At 45.9% G+C, this 18,552-nt stretch overlaps 1 pseudogene; it reads right to left on the bottom strand.

Annotated features, from left to right (window-relative positions):
* Nucleotides 1-9,534: 9,534 nt before the first annotated feature.
* LOC147093429 (uncharacterized) lies at nt 9,535-15,474 on the bottom strand (annotated as a pseudogene).
* Nucleotides 15,475-18,552: the final 3,078 nt, after the last annotated feature.

Below are 18,552 nucleotides of genomic sequence, written 5' to 3'. Positions count from 1 at the left end.
CATCCAAGATGGCGGCATCCATGATCCCCATGTAGCTGGAGGCGTCCAAAATGGCTGCTGTACCGGTGGTTCGCACATGGCCGGGGAGGCCCAAGATGGCGGCCCGCTTGGCCCACACGCAGCGCTGCTGGGGTTTGGGGTGGCTTTGGCCCTGCAGACGTTAGCGTAGTGTCCCTTCTTCCCGCAGCCTGAGCAGATCGTGTTTTTCGCCGGGCAGCGCGCTCTGGGGTGTTTTGCCTGGCCACAGAAGTAGCATTTCTGGCCTTGGGGCACTGCTGTCTGGCCTTGGGACACTGCTGCGGTAGTTGGGCCATTGCTGGGGTGTGGCTGGGGTGGCACGGCGCTATGAGGCGGTCCTACCGTGTCCCAGGCTGTCATTCCCCGCGGCGTCCACGGTGCAGAGGAGTAGGCATCCATGCCCCGGTAGGCTGCATCCAATGATAGTGCAAGTTCAGAGGCCTTGTTGAGGTTGAGGTCACTCTGCTCCAACAGTCGCTGTCGGGTGTAATTGGATCTGTGGCCCGCTACAAAAGCGTCCCGGATAAGTTCCTCTGTGTACACGGCGGCCTTTACATCCTTACAACCACAGGCCCGGCCAAGCACAGACAGTGCCTGAAGGTATTCCACGGTTGATTCCCCAGGTTGTTGTTTACGACTCCCCAGAAGGTGCCTGGCGTACACTTCGTTCACTGGGCACGTGTACTGGTCCTTGAGGAGCTTGATAGCGTCCGCGTACGAGGTCGCATCTTGGATGACCGAGTACACTCGGTGGTTCACTTTGGAGGTCAGGACATCCAGTTTGTCCTCGTCCGATTTGATTGCTGCGGAGGCGGTCAGGAATTTTTCGAAACACTTAAGCCAGTGAGTAAACTTGATGGATGAGTCCGCCTCCCGATGATCTAAGTCCAGGCATGCTGGTGTGAGGATCTTCTCCATTATAAAAATTTTGTTAATAAAATTGATGCGCTATCAATTACTCATAAAAGACTGAGAGTTAAGAGAGTAACTAAAGGCTTTTATTAACAAAAGAATGAAGGTCTGCCTCGAGTGGTCGACCGGTCCAGAAATACAAAGGGCTGGGGAGCAGTCACCTTTATACTAGGACTTGTGGGAGGAGTCAGCCGAGGCATGTCCAGGCATGTACACAGTGGAATACAAACAGTGGTTTACCACAGCAGGCATGGGGGAGGATGATTGACAGGGGCCCAGGGTGTGTGCTGAGCATGCGCGGTGTGGGCCGGGTGCCTGTGGAGCAGGAGAGGGCGGGGTCATGGGGTGCAGGCATGGGCTCAGCCACAACTCAGCGCGGCGGCCAGAGCTGATGAGAGACACAAGAACATAATACGTAGGAGCAGGAGTCGGTCATTTGGCCCCTCGCACCTGCTCCGCCATTCAATAAGGTCATGGCTGATCTGATCTTGGCCTCAACTCCATTTCCCTGCCTGCTCCCCATAACCCTTGACTCCCTTATCGTTCAAAAATCTGTCTATCTCCACCTTAAACACACTCAATGACCCAGCCTCCACAGCTCGCTGGGGAAGAGAATTCCAAAGGTCAGAGGCTGGGTATTCTGTGGCGAGTGTCTCACCTCCTGACTCCCCAAAGCCTTTCCACCATTTACAAGGCACAAGTCAGGAGTGTGACAGAATACACTCCACTTGCCTGGATGAGTGCAGCTCCAACAAGACTCAAGAAGCTCGACACCATCCAGGACAAAGCAGCCCGCTGGATTAGCACCCCATCCACCACCTTAAACATTCACTTGCTGCACCACCAGTGTACTGTGGCTGCAGTGTGTACCATCTACAAGATGCACTGCAGCAACTCTCCAAGGCTTCTTCGGCAGCACCTCCAAAACCCGCGACCTCTACCACTTAGAAGGACAAGGGCAGCAGGTGCATAGGAACACCACCACCTGCAAGTTCCCCTCCAAGTCACACACCAGCCTGACTTGGAAATATATCGCCGATCCTTCGTCGTCACTGGGTCAAAATCCTGGAACTCCCTCCCTAACAGCACTGTGGGAGTACCTTCACCACACGGACTGCAGTGGTTCAAGAAGGTGGCTCACCACCACCTGCTCAAGGGCAATTAGGGATGGGCAATAAATGCTGGCCTTGCCAGCGACACCCACATCCCATGAATGTAGAGGGAGCTGTATTCTGTATCTCACCTCTGCTGTGCCTGTCCTGGGAGTGTTTAATGGGACAGTGCGGAGGGAGTCTTAATCTGTATCTAACCCATGCTAATCATCCACTTAATTTTTTTAAATAGAATAATAAATTATAACAATTTAATCTCATCTTCTAACCCTTTCTAATGTAAGAAGTCACACAACACCAGGTTATAGTCCAACAGCTTTATTTGAAATCACAAGCTTTCGGAGTGCTGCTCCTTCATCAGGGGAAGTGGAGAGATGCATAAAGACACAGCTTATATAGTCAGAAAATAATGCCAGATGCTTACAGGTAATCTTTCTAACTGCCATTTATCGCACCTCGGCAGAGAGATAATCACAGCGATCAAAGGTGTGAATGGTGTCCAAACAGGTCAGTCAGGAAAACATTACATCAAAGAACAATGAGGTGGGGTCACAAGGGGTCAAATGTTGCAGATGCTGGCGTCTGTATGAAAAACAAAAAACAGACAGCAAACATTTTTTTTGCTGGAAATCACAGCAGGTCCGGCCGCATCTGTGTAGAGAGGACAAGCCAACGATGACTCGAGTCTGGATGACCCTATGTCAGGTGGGGTTACATGTAGCGTGACATGAACACAAGATCCCGGTTGAGGCTGTCCTCATGAGTGCGGAACTTGGCTATCAGTTTCTGCTTGACGATTTTGAGTTGTCGTGTGTCTCGAAGGCCGCCCTGGAGAATGCTTACCCGAAGATCGGAGGCTGAATGTCCTTGACTGCTGAAGTGTTCCCCAACTGGGAGGGAACACTCCTGGCTGGCGATTGTTGCGTGGTGTCCGTTCATCCGTTGTCGCAGTGTCTGCATGGTCTCGCCGATGCACCATGCTCCGGGGCATCCTTTCCTGCAACGTATGAGGTAGACAACATTGGCCGAGTCACATGAGTATGTACCATGTACCTGGTGGGTGGTGTCCTCACGTGTGATGATGGTATCTGTGTTGATGATCTGGCATGTCTTGCAGAGATTGCTGTGGCAGGGTTGTGTGGTGTCGTGGTCACTGTTCTCCTGAAAGCTGGGTAATTTGCTGCGAACGATGGTCTGTTTGAGGTTAGGCGGCTGTTTGAAGGTGAGTAGTGGAGGCGTGGGGATGGCCTTAGCGAGGTGTTCGTCATCATCGATGACATGTTGGAGGCTGCGAAGAATATGGCATAGTTTCTCCGCTCCGGGGAAGTACTGGACGATGAAGGGTACTCTGTTGGTTGTGTCCCATGTTTGTCTTCTGAGGAGGTCTATGCAATTTTTCACTGTGGCCCGTCGGAACTGTTGATCGACGAGTCAAGCGTCATATCCCGTTCTTACGAGGGCGTCTTTCAGCGTCTGTAGGTGTCCATTGCGTTCCTCCTCATCTGAGCAGATCCTGTGTATTCGCAGGGCTTGTCCATAGGGGATGGCTTCTTTAACGTGGTTAGGGTGGAAGCTGGAGAAGTGGAGCATCGTGAGGTTGTCCGTGGGCTTGCGGTAGAGTGAAGTGCTGAGGTGTCCGTCTTTGATGGAGATTCATGTGTCCAAAATGAAACAGATTCTGAGGAGTAGTCCATGGTGAGTTTGATGGTGGGATGGAACTTGTTGATGTTATCGTGTAGTCTTTTCAGTGATTCTTCACCGTGGGTCCATAGAAAGAAAATGTCGTCGATGTATCTGGTGTATAGCGTTGGTTGGAGGTCCTGTGCAGTGAAGAAGTCTCGTTCGAACTTGTGCATGAAGATGTTAGTGTATTGGGGTGCGAATTTGGTCCCCATGGCTGTTCCGTGTGTTTGGGTAAAGAACTGGTTGTCGAAGGTGAAGACATTGACCACAATGTCTTCACCTTCAACCACTAACCCAATCCTAACCAATAACCACTACCACAACCACTAACCCCAATCCTAACCAAGAACCACTAGCCCCAACCACTAACCACAATCCTAACCAACAACCACTAGCCCCAATCACTAACCCCAATCCTAACCAATAACCACTAACCCTCAACCACTAACACCAATCCTAACCAACAACCACGACCCGCAACCACTAACCCCAATCCTAACCAGTAACCACTAACCCCAACCACAAACTCCAATCCTAACCAACAACCACCAGCCCCAATCACTAACCCCAATCCTAACCAATAACCACGACCCCCAACCACTAACCCCAATTCTAACCAGTAACCACTAACCCCAACCACTAACCCCAATCCTAACCAACAACCACTAGCCTCAACCACTAACCCCAATCCTAACCAATAACCACTAGCCCCAACCAATAACCCCAATCCTAACCAATAACCACTGGCCCCAACCACTAACCCCAATCATAACCAATAACCACTGGCCCCAACCACTAACCCCAATCCTAACCAATAACCACGAGCCCCAATCACTGACCCCAATCCTAACCAATAACCACTAACTCCAACCACTAACCCCAATCCTAACCAATAACCACTAACCCCAACCACTAACCCCAATCCTAACCAATAACCACTAGCCCCAACCACTAACCCCAATCCAAACCAAAAACCACTAACCCCAACCACTAACCCCAATCCTAACCAATAACCACTGGCCCCAACCACTAACCCCAATCCTAACCAATAACCACTAATCCAAACCACTAACCCCCCAATCCTAACCAATAACCAATAACTCCAACCACTAACCCCACTCCTAACCAATAACCACCGGCCCCAACCACTAACCCCGATCCTAACCAATAACCACTAACTCCAACCACTAACCCCAATCCTAACCAATAACCACTGGCCCCAACAACTAACCCCAATCCTAACCAATAACCACTAACCCCAACCACTAACCCCAATCCTAACCAATAACCACTCGCCCCAACCACTAACCCCAATCCTAACCAATAACCACTAACCCCAAACACTAACCCCAATCCTAACCAATAATCACTAACCCCAATCCTAACCAATAACCACTAGCCCCAACCACTAACCCCAATCCTAACCAATAACCACTAACCCCAAACACTAACCCCAATCCTAACCAATAACCACTGACCCCAACCACTGACCACAATCCTAACCAATAACCACTAGCCCCAACCACTAACCCCAATCATAACCAATAACCACTAACCCCAACCACTAACCCCAATCCTAACCAATAACCACTGACCCCAACCACTGACCCCAATCCTAACCAATAACCATTAACCCCAATCCTAACCAATAACCACTAACCCCACCCACTAACCCCAATCCTAACCAATAACCACCAGCCCCAACCACTAACCCCAATCCTAACCAATATCCACTAACCCCAATCCTAACCAATAACCACTGGCCCCAACCACTAACCCCAATCTAACCAATAACCACTAGCCCCAACCACTAACCCCAATCCTAACCAATAACCACTGGCCCCAATCCTAACCAATAACCACTAGCCCCAACCACTAACCCCAATCCTAACCAATAACCACTAACCCCAATCCTAACCAATAACCACTAAACCCAACCACTAACCCAAATCCTAACCAATAACCACTGGCCCCAATCCTAACCATTAACCACTAGCCCCAACCACTAACCCCAATCCTAACCAATAACCACCGGCCCCAATCACTAACCTCAATCCTAACCAATAACCACTAACCCCAATCCTAACCAATAACCACTAACCCCAAACACTAAACCCAATCCTAACCAATAACCGCTAGGCCCAACCAATAACCCCAATCCTAACCAATAACCACTAACCCCAATCCTAACCAATAACCACTAACCCCAATCCTAATAAGAACATAAGAACATAAGAAATAGGAGCAAGAGTAGGCCAATCGGCCCCTCGAGCCTGCTCCACCATTCAATAAGATCATGGCTGATCTGATCCTAACCTCAAATCTTCTATCACTCTGCATCCACCCGAACCCATGTGATCTCCCGGGAGAGGCGAAAAACCAGATAAAGACCCAATGGCCAATTTGGGAGAAAAAAATCTGGGAAATTCCTCTCCGACCCATCTAGGCGATCGAAATTCTTCCAGGAGATCACTCTGTCCCTATATTTTCTACAGTACTTACCTTCTGTAAAGGCGATCTCCACCCCAGCCAGGAACAGGAATAAAACCATCTCCTGAAATCTAACAGAATTAGAACACAGTAGGAGCAGAACAAGGCTACACGGCCCCTGGGCCCGCTCCACTACCCACAGGGCCATGACCATTCCGAACCCAGACTCATGTCCAATTTCCTGCCCGCTCCCCGTAACCCTTTATTCCCTTTACTTCTAGGAAACTATCTATTTCTGTTTTAAATTTATTTAATGATGTAGCTTCCACAGCTTTCTGGGGCAGCAAATTCCACAAACCTACCACCCTCTGAGTGAAGAAGTTTCTCCTCATCTCAGTTTTGAATGAGCAGCCCCTTATTTTAAGATTATGCCCCCTAGTTCTAGTTTCACCCATCATTGGGAACATCCTCACCGCATCCACCCGATCAAGCCCCTTCACAATCTTATATGTTTCAATAAGATCGCCTCTCATTCTTCTGAACTCCAATGAGTAGAGTCCCAATCTACTCAACCTCTCCTCATATGACCACCCCCTCATCCCCGGGATTAACCGAGTGAACCTTCTTTGTACTGACTCGAGAGCAAGTATGTCTTTTCTTAAGTATGGACACCAAAACTGTATGCAGTATTCCAGGTGCGGCCTCACCAATACCTTGTACAACTGCAGCAATACCTCCCTGTTTTTATATTCCAACCCCCTAGCAATAAAAGCCAACATTCCATTGGCCTTCTTAATCACTTGCTGTACCTGCATACTAACTTTTTGAGTTTCGTGCACCAGGACCCCCAGACCCCTTTGTACTACAGTACTTTCCAGTTTCTTGCCATTAAGATAATAACTTGCTCTATGATTTTTCCTGCCAAAGTGCATAACCTCACACTTTCCAGCATTGTATTCCATCTGCCAAATCTCTGCCCACTTACTTAGCCTGTCTATGTCCCTTTGCAGGTTTTTTATGTCCTCCTCACTCACTACTTTCCCTCCCATCTTTGTATCATCTGCAAACTTTGATATGTTACACTCGGTCCCCTCCTCTAAATCGTTAATATAGATTGTAAAGAGTTGGGGACCCAGCACTGACCCCTGCGGAACACCACTAGTTACTGGTTGCCAATCTGAGAATGAACCATTTATCCCAACTCTCTGCTTTCTGTTAGAGAGCCAATCCTCCACCCACGCCAGAATATTCCCCCCAATCCCGTGATTTTTTATCTTGAGCAATAATCTTTTGTGTGGCACCTTGTCAAATGCCTTTTGGAAGTCTAAATACACTATGTCCACTGGTTCCCCTTTATCCACCCTGTATGTTACTTCCTCAAAAAACTCAAGCAAATTTGTTAAACATGACTTCCCCTTCATGAAACCATGCTGAGTTTGCCCTATTAAATTATGTTTATCCAAATGTCCCGTTACTGTCTCCTTAATAATGGACTCTAACATTTTACCAACCACAGATGTTAGGCTAACAGGTCTATAGTTTCCAGCCTTCTGCCTACTACCCTTTTTAAATAAGGGTGTTACATTAGCAGTTTTCCAATCTGCCGGGACCTTTGCTGAGTCCAGTGAGTTTTGGAAAATTATTACCAATGCATCCACAATCCCTACCGCTACTTCCCTCAAGACCCTGGGATGCAAGCCATCAGGGCCAGGGGATTTATCCGCCTTGAGTCCCATTATTTTACCAAGTACCACTTCCTTAGTGATTTTAATCGTATTTAGTTCCTCCCCCCCTAGAGCCCCCTGTTTGTCCAGTGTTGGGATATTCTTAGTGTCCTCTACTGTAAAGACTGATACAAAATAATTGTTCAGTGTTTTTGCCATCTCCATGTTTCCCACCATTAATTTCCCGGTCTCATCCTCTAAGGGACCAACATTTACTTTAGCCACCCTTTTTCTTTTTATATAACTATAGAAACTTTTACTGTCTGTTTTTATATTTTTTGCTAATTTACTTTCATAATCTATCTTCCCTTTCTTAATCAATCTTTTTGTTATTTCTAACCAATAACCACTAACCCCAACCACTAACCCCAATCCTAACCAATAACCACTAGCCCCAACCACTAACCCCAATCCTAAGCAATAACCACGAGCCCCAACCACTAACCCTAATCCTAACCAATAACCACTAGCCCCAACCACTAACCCCAATCCTAACCAATAACCACTGGCCGCAACCACTAACCCCAATCCTAACCAATAACCACTGGCCCCATCACTAACCCCAATCCTAACCAATAACCACTGGCCCCAACCACTAACCCCAATCCTAACCAATAACCACTGGCCCCAACCACTAACCCCAATCCTAACCAATAACCACTAGCCCCAACCACTAACCCCAATCCTAACCAATAACCACTAGCCCCAATCACTAACCCCAATCCTAACCAATAACCACTGGCCCGAACCACTAACCCCAATCCTAACCAATAACCACTAGCCCCAACCACTAACCCCAATCCTAACCAATAACGTCTAGCCCCTACCACTAACCCCAATCCTAACCAATAACCACTAACCCCAATCACTAACCCCAATCCTAACCAATAACCACTAGCCCCAACCACTAACCCCAATCCTAACCAATAACCACTGACCCCAATCACTAACCCCAATCCTAACCAATAACCACTAGCCCCATCACTTACCCCAATCCTACACCCTAACCCCAGCCCCTGACCAAGGATTATTGACAGGGATCAATGGAGGAGCTAAAGACCTGATAAAGGAAATATTTGAAACAATTATCTCGATTAAAGAAATAGTGCAAGGTATGTTAGTAACAAGAGATTAAATCAAAGAGACCATCAAAATCAGCAATGACAATTACAAAGATCAGAACATTTCTAAGGCTGTCACATGCAGTATGTGTGGAGTTTTTTTTTTAATCGGATCCAAGAGATGTTAAATAATACAGAAAATAACAGATTTCAAATCTTATGCAATGTAGTTCTGTAAAGGGGTGGTTCAAAGGAATTTCAGGTGAGTGTAAAGTGAGACACGACAGTTCAGTCTATGACACCCACAAGCTGTGTACACAAATAGAACAAGTTTGGGGTTTGATGTGGTAGAAGATGAGAACTGAAATAATCCAGAGTAAGAAAAGGCCCAAAAATGGAACAGTCAGTAACAGAACATCAATTAGTCTCCTCTTATTATGGAGAAATCAAATATTAGACACACTGTGTGTTTGAAACAAAGCTGATTTATTTAATATTTGTCCAGAATATTAGTCTCAAGCCCAGTTATTCTAGTTATTAACATCAGCAGAAACAAAGCCCAATTGTCAGAATGAACATGGTTCAGTCCTGGATGTGATTAACAGCAGCAGTAACAGCAGAATCCAACCTCTGCAATCACTGGTGAACTCGCTGGTGTCTCAGCAGAGTGCATGACTGAGTGAATCCCTTCCCACACACGGAGCAGATGAATGGTCTCTCCCCAGTGTGAGTGTGTTGGTGGGTCAGCAGAGTGCATGACTGAGTGAATCCCTTCCCACACACGGAGCAGGTGAATGGTTTCTCCCCAGTGTGAGTGTGTTGGTGGGTCAGCAGAGTGCATGACTGAGTGAATCCCTTCCCACACACGGAGCAGGTGAATGGTCTCTCCCCAGTGTGAGTGCGTTGGTGGGTCAGCAGAGTGCATGACTGAGTGAAATAAAGAATAGATTTGCCTTTCTAATCTAGGCTTTATTAACTTAAAAATCCTGTAGCACATCTTTCAACACCCAGTCCCAACTAAAGGCTGGAAAGAACTGAATTTAAGATGGCCACCACAAATCACATGACATCAACTACCAATGAGATTACAGCATATATCCCAAGGCAGGAAACAAACAACCAATCACAATACTTCTTACTAAACATAAAGAATAATCACCACATTCACCCCTCCTTTTAAAATATACTCCAACCTAAATACCTTTACAATTTATAATTAATTATTTACAACTAAAACTATGCACAGACAAAATAAAACTATTCAACATGACACAATACTAAGTGAGCAACAACAAATAGTAACATTGCACATAAGTATTAAGTATCTCTCAACTATAATATAATATTTCAACAATTTTAAAACATTACTATCAATTTAAAAGTCCATTTTCAATCGGTCGACCGGATATCTTGTTCGTGTCGACCTTCTTAACCTTGGTGAAATTCCTTGCCCTCCCACACCAGGAGACACAGAAGTATCTTCTGCCGGAAGGCTATCCATATCCCGATTTTCAACGGTTTCCGGATTAGAAATCCCATCAGGAGGTAAACTGGGACGGTCATGAACATCCATCGAGGGCTGACTAATAGAAGTATAATTATCTGCAGTCGGATTGGAAATATTCGTAGTATCTATAACAGCATCCACATTATCTGAATCATGACTATTGTTAATATCCTCAGAAGAGGGCTGGCCACCACAAGGAGCCAAGTCTTTAATTGAAACGATACTTTCTTTCCCATCTTGGAATCGAATATGAGCATATTGGGAATTTGCCTCCAACAGCTCCACCTCCTCCACTAAAGGATCATATTTTGACAATCTAACATGGCATCGAAGCAGCACAGGTCCCTGCATAGTAAACCATGAAGGTACCGAATATCCCGTAGTAGATCTCCGCGGATAGTTAAAGAGCCTTTCATGGGGGGTCACATTAGTAGCCGTTGAAAGCAATGATCTAATGGAATGCAGGGCATCAGGCAGTACCATTTCCCACTGTGTATTCTTAAGGTTCCGGGATGACAAAGCCAACATAACTGCCTTCCAGATCACCCCATTGTATCGTTCGCACTGTCCATTACCCTGGGGATTATACGGGGTAGTTCTGCTAGTAGAAATTCCCTGACTCTGAAGGTATTCCTTCAACTGGGAAGACATAAAAGAACTTCCCTGATCCGAATGGATATATGCAGGCATCCCAAAGATGACAAAAAGTTGAGTCAGACATTTGATAACTGTAGCAGCTGATACATCTGCGCAAGGAAAAGCAAAAGGGAACCTTGAAAACTCATCCACAACAGTAAATATATATCGGTTTTGAGTAGTTGAAGGAAGAGGCCCCTTAAAATCGATGCTCAAACATTCAAAAGGAGAAGTAGGCTTTATAAGATGAGCTCGTTGAGGCTTAAAGAAATTCGGTTTACACCGAGCACAGAAAGAACATGATGAAGTCATCCGCTTGATGTCTTCAACTGAAAAGGGCAAATTCTTACTGCGTACGAAGTGTATCATCCTCGTAACCCCAGGATGGCATAAGGCATTGTGAAGATTAATAAGCGTATCTCCGTGAATCACAGAACAATAAGCCCTCGACAGCGCATCAACAGCAACATTATCCTTCCCCGGACGATAAACTATATCAAAATGGTAACATGCCAACTCAATCCTCCACCTCATTATTTTATCATTCTTAATCTTTCCAAAATGTTTGACATCAAACATAAAGGACACAGACTTTTGATCAGTTACCAACGTAAAATGTCACCCCGATAAATAATGTCTCCATTTACGCAGTGCTTCTACTATTGCATACGCCTCTTTCTCTATTGAAGAATGCCTTTTTTCACTATTGTTCAAGGTACGTGAGAAAAAGGCCACAGGTCTTCCATTTTGGTTCAGAGTAGCCCCAATTGCAAAATCAGAAGTGTCCGTTTCAATCACAAAAGGAACCTGCTCATCAATAGAATGCACAACTGCTCCAAGGATATCCTTTTTAAAATTATCAAAACATGTCCTGGCCTCCCATGATAGAGGATATGTCGTAACCCGAATAAGAGGCCGGATCTTCTGTGAAAAATTTGCAATCCAATTAGAATAGTAAGAAAACAGTCCAACAACTCGTTGCAAAGCCTTAGAATTAGTAGGACAAGGTAAATCAATCAATGGTCGCAGACATTCTGGGTCTGGTTTAATCTTGTTTCCCGAGATAATGTACCCCAGTAGATTTACCTCAGTGGTCGAAAAGGTACACTTCTCTTTATTGAAAGTTAAACCAACTTTTTCCGCAGCTTGAAGGAATCTTTCTAAATTAGAATCATGCTCCACCCTTGATTTGCCACACACTGTGATGTCATCTAAGTATGAAAAGGTGTCAGAGAGAGAGTTATCACTTATAAAAGCATCCATTGCCCGTTGAAAACAAGCAACACCATTAGTAACACCAAATGGTATTTGGCAAAACTGATACAGCTTTCCACCAGCCTCAAAGGCTGTATATGGTTGATCCTTCTTAACAATAGGAATCTGATGATAAGCACTCTTTAGGTCAATAGTGCTAAAAACCTTATACTGAGATACTTTATTGATAAGCTCATCAATCTTAGGCAAAGGGTACGCATCTAATTGAGTATACCTATTAATAGTTTGGGAATAGTCTATCACCATTCATTTCTTATGTCTCTCGTTAGTCGTGACAACTACCTGTGCCCGCCAAGGCGAACAACTAGGTTCAATGATTCCTTCCAATAAGAGACGTTGAACTTCAGAATTAATAAATTCTCTATCCTGACTGCTATACCTTCTTGACTTGGTAGCAATTGGCTTACAATCCGGCATCAAATTGGAAAAAAGTGATAATGGAGAAATGGATAAAGAGGTTAATCCACAAATAGATAAAGGTGGCTTAGTCCCTCCAAATGAAAGACTGAGAGACTCGTGTAACTGAAGCACATCATGACCAATCAAAATATCTGCACAGAGATTAGGCAAAACAGATAGGCGTATATCAGTATACGTATTACCTAGAAGAATTAATTTTACAAGGCAACAACCAGCTACTTGTGAAGTGAGAGTCGTCTGAGCCATACACACCTGATAGGAAACAGGCGAAATTTTCAAATGCTTCTCCTTTGCAAACTGAAGACTTATAAAACTCTCGGTACTGCCCGTATCTATAAAGGCCTTCACTTCCAACCCATTAACTTGGGCCGTAACTATAGCTTTGTTTAGGCCATGAGCAAATGCAGCAGAAATTGATGCAATAAACGCCCTATCTAAAGGCTGAATAGTCACAGAGGAGGTAATTGAACCTGATGATTTACACACACGTGCGTAATGACCTCTCTTGCCACATTTACTACACACAGCCTCCCGAGCAGGACACTTCAGACAAGGGTGCCGGACGTTCCCACAAAAATTACACTTCTGAATCCTAGAGGCAACAGCCGCTGAAGTAGAAACTGTTTCAGAATCTAGTAAACCACTCCTATTAAGTCCACATAATTCCTTTTCATCCGGAACTGCCGAAACCACAGTCACAGGCCGATTAAAAAGAGTATAAGAATCCGAACTTCTCTGAGCCACATCCAATGTAGAAGCTTGCTCAAAAGCACTCTTAAGGTCCAAAGTCTTATTTTCTAACAACCGCTGACGAATTGATCTAGACAGTAATCCATTAATAAAAGCATCCCGTACCGATTCTTCCTTATATTCTTCAGCCATCACGGCCTTATAATTACAGTTAATACTAAGGCACCGAAGTGCTTGTAAATAAGTATCCAAAGATTCTCCCACCTGCTGCCTATGGGCAGATAGAAGGTGACGTGCAAATACCTCATTCTTTGGTTTAACAAAAATCTTTTCCAATGTAGAAATAGCCACTTCGTAAGTTTTACAGTCCAAAATATACTTATATACACATCCGGAGCAATGTAGTTGATCAGCATATTCAGCTTATTTAGAGACTCTTGATCCAACACGCCCAAAAAGTTTTTAAATGTACAATACCAGCGTTTCCATTTATCATCCACTCCTGCAGAATTAGGGTCAGCATTGAATCGTTCTGGTTGAAGATATCGCTCCATTCTGACATAAAGTTAATAAATTGAAATAAAGAATAGATTTGCCTTTCTAATCTAGGCTTTATTAACTTAAAAATCCTGTAGCACATCTTTCAACACCCAGTCCCAACGAAAGGCTGGAAAGAACTGAATTTAAGATGGCCACCACAAATCACATGACATCAACTACCAATGAGATTACAGCATATATCCCAAGGCAGGAAACAAACAACCAATCACAATACTTCTTACTAAACATAAAGAATAATCACCACACTGAGTGAATCCCTTGCCACACATGGAGCAGGTGAATGGTTTCTCCCCAGTGTGAACTTGCTGGTGATTAAGCAGGTTAGACTTCCAAGCGAAAACCTTCCCACAATAAGAGCAGGTGAAAGATCGCTCAGTGTGAACTCGCTGGTGTCTCAGCAGAGTGCATGACTGAGTGAATCCCTTCTCACACACGGAGCAGGTGAACGGTCTCTCCCCAGTGTGAGTGTGCTGGTGTCCCTTCAGATCCCCGGCGCTTTTAAAGCTCTTCCCACAGCCAGGACATTGAAATGGTCTCTCATCAGTGTGAACTCGCTGGTGTCCCTTCAGATCTCCGGTGTTTTTAAAGCTCTTCCCACAGTCAGAACACGGAAATGGTCTCTCATCAGTGTGAACTCGCTGGTGTCCCTTCAGATCCCTGGCGCTTTTAAAGCTTTTCCCACAGTCAGAACATTGAAATGGTCTCTCCCCAGTGTGAACAAGCTGGTGTTGCTTCAGATGCCCGGGGCTTTTAAAGCTTTTCCCACAGTTAGGACACTGAAATGGTCTCTCATCAGTGTGAGCTCGCTGGTGTTGCTTCAGGTCCCTGGCGCTTTTAAAGCTCTTCCCACAGTTAGGACACTGAAATGGTCTCTCATCAGTGTGAACAAGCTGGTGTTGCTTCAGTTCCCTGGCGCTTTTAAAGCTTTTCCCACAGTTAGGACACTGAAATGGTCTCTCATCAGTGTGAACAAGCTGGTGTCCCTTCAGATCCTCGGGGCTTTTAAAGCTCTTCCCACAGTTAGGACACTGAAATGGTCTCTCATCAGTGTGAACAAGCTGGTGTCTTTGCAGTTGGGATGAACGAACAAATCCCTTTCCACACACGGAGCAGGTGAACGGCCTCTCATCAGTGTGAAATCGCTGGTGTCCCTTCAGATCCTGGGGGCTTTTAAAGCTCTTCCCACAGTCAGAACACTGAAATGGTCTCTCGTCAGTGTGAACTCGCTGGTGTGTTTGCAGGTGGGATGAACGAACAAATCCCTTTCCACACACGGAGCAGGTGAATGGACAGTCCCTGGTGTGACTGCGTCATTTAATTTCTATTGCAGACGGGCAACTGACTCCCTTCCCACCGTCCCCACCTTTACCCGGTTTCTCCCCGGTGTGACGGTGCACGTGTCTCGCCAGGTCAGGCGATCGGCTGATAAATTGACCGTTAGTGTTAGGGGGATTAAATACGTGGGGTTACGGGGATAGGGTGGGATGTGTGTTGGTGCAGGGGTTACGGGGATCGGGTGGGATATGTGTCGGTGCAGGCTCGATGGGCCAAAATGGCCTCTATCTGCACTGTGGGGTTTCTGTGATTCTGTGATGTGCAAAGGCCAATGATATTCAGGTCCTGATGAATCCAGCGCCTCTGTCAGATCTTGACGTGATGTTTGGTCTGAGCTTCCCTCCTGTAACTGCTCCACTTCTATAACCCTGTAAATTGAGATCAGAAAAGGATCAGAGACAAACTGTTGTTTAATTTTCCTCTTTCCAAACCTAGGGGCAGTGAAGCTGATTTTCAGGTCCCAGCTGCTGCACAGGTTGGTTGAAAGGATCAGCAGTAATGGCGGCTGTAATACCCACAAGCACTGGCGCTGAAGAAAGCGCTCTGTTGACTCTGAGTCCCGCGCATGTGCTGATGGCCCCCACGCTCTCCCTCCTGCTCCACAATCGCCCGTCCCGATCGGTCCGCAACGCACATGCTCAGCGCACAAAACCCCGCGGTTGGAACATCGGGCGCGCATGTGGAGCCGTAACATCTGGTACGCGTGCGCGGCTCAGGTGGGGGCGAGTCGGTGTTTTGCCTCAGCCGCCAGGGAGGTGCGCATGCACAGGACGATCCAACATTCTTCCTGTCAGCAATCACTCCCTCGTTTCTTTAATAAAAACAGAAAATGCTGGAAATACTCAGCAGGTCAGGCAGCATCTGTGGAGAGAGAAACAGAGTTAACGTTTCAGGTCGATGACCTTTCGTCAGAACTGCTTGTTCTTTAGTGTCAGCTGTGACTCAGTTGGTAGCACTCTCGCCTCTGAGGCATAAGGTTGTGGGTTCAAGTTCCACTCCAGAGACTTGAGCACAAAAATCTAGGCTGACACTCCAGTGCAGTACTGAGTGAGTGCTGCACTGTCGGAGGTGCCGTCTTTCGGATGAGACGTTAAACTGTCTGCTCTCTCAGGTGGATGTAAAAGATCCCATGGCACAATTTCAAGAAAGAAAGACTTGCATTTATATAGTGCTTTCATGACCACCAGATGTCTTGAAGTGCTTTACAGCCAATGAAGTACTACAATGAAGTAGTCACTGTTGTAATGTGGGAAAGAGCAGGGCAGTTATCCCCAGTCTCCTAGCCAATGTTTATCTCTCAATCAACATAAAGATAGATTATCTGGTCATTATAACATTGCTGTTTGTGGGAGCTTGCTGTGCGCTAATTGACCTCCGCATTTCTTACAACAGTGACTACACTTCAAAAGTACTTAATTGGCTGTAAAACACTTTGGGATGTCCAGTGGTGGTGAAAGGCGCTATATAAATGCAAGTCTTTCTTTCTTCACTGGCCTCACCAGCGACCTCTTCTGACTGTTGGTTGATTGACATTACAAGAGGATTTGAGTACAGGATAAAGAAGTCTTACTCCAATTATATAGGGCCTTGGTGAGACCACACCTGGAGTACTGTGTACAATTTTGGTCTCCTTACCTAAGGAAGGATATATTTGCCATAGAGGGAGTGTAACAAATGTTCATGAGATTGATTCCTGGGATGGCGGGACTGTCGTATGAGAAGAGATTGAGCAAACTAGGCCTGTATTCTCTTGAATTCAGAAGAATGAGAGGGGATCTCATTGAAGCATACAAAATTATTACAGGGCTTGATAGGGTGGATGCTGGGAGAATGTTTCCCTTGGCTGGGGAGTCTAGAACCAGGGGCCACAGCCTCAGGATAAAGGGTCGGCCATTCAGGACTGAGATGAGAAGAAATTTCTTCACTCAGAGGGTGATGAATCTTTGGAATTCTCTACCCCAGAGGGCTGTGGAGGCTCAGTCATTGGGTATATTCAAAACAGAAGTTGATAGATTTCTGACCAGTAAGGGCATCAAGGGATATGGCGATAGGGCCGGTGAATGGAGTTGAGGCAGAAGATCAGCCATGATCTCATTTAATGGCGGAGCAGGCTTGAGGGGCTGAATGGCCCTCTCCTGCTCCTATGTAAAGAACTAGATGTAATATCTCCAAGTTTGCAGATGACACAAAGCTGGGTGGGCGTGTGTGCTGTGAGGAGGATGCTGAGAAACTCCAGTATGATTTGGACAGGTTGGGTGATTGGGCAGATGCATGGCAGATGCAGTATAATGTGGATAAATGTGAGGTTATCCACTTTGGTGGCAAAAACAGGAAGGCAGATTATTATCTGAACGGCAATAGATTGGGAGAAGGGGAAGTGCAACGAGACCAGGGTGTCCTTGTGCACCAGTCGCTGAAGGTAAGCATGCAGGTGCAGCAGGCGGTTAAGAAGGCAAATGGTATGTTGGCCTTCATAGCGAGAGGATTCGAGTACAGGAGCAAGGATGTCTTGCTGCAGTTGTACAGGGCCTTGGTGAGACCACACCTTGAGTATTGTGTGCAGTTTTGGTCGCCTTATCTGAGGAAGAATGTTCTTGCCATGGAGGGAGTGCAGCGAAGATTCACCAGACTGATACCTGGGATGGCAGGAATGACGTATGAGGAGAGATTGGGTCGATTGGGCTTATACTCGCTGGAGTTTAGAAGAATGAGAGGGGATCTCATTGAAACTTATAAAATTCTAACAGGACTAGACAGACTAGATGCAGGAAGGATGTTCCCGATGGTCGGGGAGTCCAAACCAGGGGTCACAGTCTAAGGACAAGGGGTAAGCCATTTAAGACAGAGATGAGGAGGAATTTCTTCACCCAGAGAGTGGTGAACCTGTGGAATTCTCTACCACAGAAGGCAGTTGAGGCCAATTCATTAAATATATTCAAGAAGCAGTTAGATATATTTCTTATGGCTAAAGGGATCAAGGGATATGGGGAGAAGGCAGGGACAGGGTACTGAGTTTGGATGATCAGTCATGATCTCATGGAATGGGGAGCAGGCTCGAGGGGCTGAATGGCCTACTCCTGCTCCTATCTTCTATGTTTCAATGGTTATCCCTCAATTAAGATAACAAAATGATAGATTATCAGATTGCTGTTTGTGGGAGCTTGCTGTGCGCTAATTGACTGCTGCGT

This window comes from Somniosus microcephalus, unplaced genomic scaffold (genome assembly GCF_052327205.1).
Source record: "Somniosus microcephalus isolate GS21.2 unplaced genomic scaffold, FLI_Smic_1.0 unresolved_chr1, whole genome shotgun sequence".
Taxonomy (NCBI): Eukaryota; Metazoa; Chordata; class Chondrichthyes; order Squaliformes; family Somniosidae; genus Somniosus; species Somniosus microcephalus.
The sequence above is the reverse complement of the archived record's forward strand: the minus strand, read 5'-3'. Positions and strand labels throughout refer to the sequence as shown.